The sequence below is a fragment of the Octopus sinensis genome, linkage group LG24, assembly GCF_006345805.1.
Source record: "Octopus sinensis linkage group LG24, ASM634580v1, whole genome shotgun sequence".
Lineage (NCBI taxonomy): Eukaryota > Metazoa > Mollusca > Cephalopoda > Octopoda > Octopodidae > Octopus > Octopus sinensis.
This window is the reverse complement of record NC_043020.1, coordinates 30,185,551-30,188,184: the sequence shown is the minus strand read 5'-3', so window position 1 is coordinate 30,188,184 and position 2,634 is coordinate 30,185,551.

Sequence of the window (2,634 nt, the reverse complement as noted above, 5' to 3'; positions counted from 1 at the left end):
TCAGTGAATTTTTATTTTTGTCAATAATTCTTTGTAAAGATATAGTTAAAAAAAAAAAAAATAGCTACAAGGTGCATTCCAGAAGTTTTCAGACTTTTTCAAGAGAGACACTTAGTAATTTCAAAGTATAAAATTCTAATCTCCTTCGAAATAGGATCCTTTGACTTCAATGCATTTATTGTGACACTCCAGCCACTTCATGAAAGCTCCATAAATAACAGATTAAGAAGGAAAGATAAAATGTAGGGGTTTTTCTAATATATCAGCAAAAGTGGTAGAAACCTGGGCTATACGTATACCATATATATGTATACTCCCTAATATACAAACACACTACTCACAAAAGCAACATATATACACTCTACATACAATGGCCAATTGTGCTCTCTCTCCCTCCTGCCTTCAAAAATCCCAATTTCTATTTCTTTCCAAATTGGCCATATAACGACACACGTGTCTTTCTTCAGACTTTCTGCTCCTTCCTCATTTTCTTCTTCACTCATTCTTTTCCCCTTTCCGACAAAAAACATCATTTTTGCTCCTGTCTTTCCATCTTAAACTATCACTGATCGTTAATATCATAACTTCTTTTACTTCTTTCGAGCAAATCAATATACTTTCAGCCTTCATCAGGTTATTATTATTCAGGTCATTGCCTTGAATCGAACTCGAAATCTTGGGGTTAGTAACCCACGCTCTTAACCACTATGCCATATGACCGTGAGCAATTATGGAGTGAATTTTAGGGCTTATAAATCTAATATTTTCCTATTCTTCTTTAATACTGGTATTAATAATAATGATTTAATATCGAAAAATATCTTAGGAATGAGAACCCAGGTTCGAAATTTCCCCAAGACACCTGATGAAGGATGGAGGGTATATCAGCCGAAACGTTGTGTTAACAACAAACAAGATTCTATCCGTCAAATGTCAATAATATACTGACCCTCATCCACCCCGAATTGTTGACCTTGTGCCAAAATTTGAAACCGTTATTAAATACAGATTACTTCTATTGTTCCATAAGAGTTTGTTTCTTTTTTTTTTTTTTTTTTTTTTTTGGAAGAAATAGGGTAGAAAAAAGCAATAATCTGTAAATATTTTTTTCAAAACAGAAAAAACTTAATCCAGGGATTTTGATTCAATTTTACACTTAATTGCGGTGGAGGCAGTTTTCTGAATATATCTATGATTAAAAAATTCCAGCTATGACCATCACATCGTCTTTTATTTCAGGCATAGTACATCTAGAAAACTATATTGTGTCTTTCCTTCTTAAAGACATTGGCGGGTTTGATTTTTACGGAGATATGACTGCTCCTTCTAGCAGATCGAAGGATTATTAGAGTGATGAATACTTGTATATAACGATGACTCTGGTGAGAAAAATACTAATTTTTGAAATAGCAGCATAGAATATTTATTTTATTGCGATGGTTTTATGTCAAAGTTTGGTAAATAAAGAACAGAAATGTTCGAGATTTTAAAAATAAATCGAAACGCCATTTATTTATTTATTTATTTTGTGTCATCCCAGTCAAATGTAGAAATATTAAAAATATAGTTTGAAGCGGCCTAAATACAGAGAATATTTCATTGAAAGTTCATTGGAAGAACACAGTAAGACAAAATCAATCAAATTCTAGAAATAATATGAGCTGACTGTGTCAAAATAGTCTCTGGTCAGATCGCTGATTCGGTCTTAATTCCGTTTGCCGACATCTTGGTCCAACGTCTTATCCTGGACGGACGCTCCTAAGTGAAATGATGGCTTTTATTTACATTTCAAGTATATTGTCATCCACGTGAGAACCGCGCGAAGAGAAGAATAAAGGATATCTGATGTACATGAAATTCTGTCGGCACATTTATGAATGATGAAGCTAAAAGGCAGTGGGGTTTGGTCCTTTCTCAGCAGTTCAATAAAGAGAGGGAGAGAGAGAGAGCAATAAGAAAATGGAGAGGCAGAATTGTTCGTGAGTGGGACAAAATACAAAGCGGTATTTCTTCCGCTCTTTACGGTTTGGGTTCAAATCCAGCCGAAATTAAGTTTTGCCTTTTGTCCATTTGAGGTCGATAAAATAAAGTACCTAGTCAAATACCAGAGTCACTTTAATCGACTAATTCCCTCCTTTGAAATATGAGACTTTACTAACCTTGAGTGGTTTCAGTCATTGGACTGCGGCCATGCTCGGGCATCACCTTGGAAGGTTTAGTTGAACAAATCGACCGCAGTATTGATTTTTAAGTTTGGTACTTAATTCCATCGGTTTCTTTTGTTGAACCGTTCATTTACGGGTACGTAAACAAACCAATTCCGGTTGCGATGGCGGAGGAGCAAACACACACACACAATTCCTGTCCATCAAATTGCCAAGCAAAGCTTCGGTCGACTGAGGGCTACAGTGCGCACAATGCCGCACAGTGGAAAAGATAGATGGATGGATATTAGCGTATGGGAGGCTCAGTTTCGCAGTTAGGACCTGAGGTGATTCTTGTATGCTATCAAATACGGTAAATATTTGGGATTCTAGAGCGACAACCTAATATAAAAATACCGTTGTCTTTGTTTGCTTCAGTTAAAAATTATTCAACAATTTTCTTTATTCCGGGTTTAGTCTCAATTAAGTA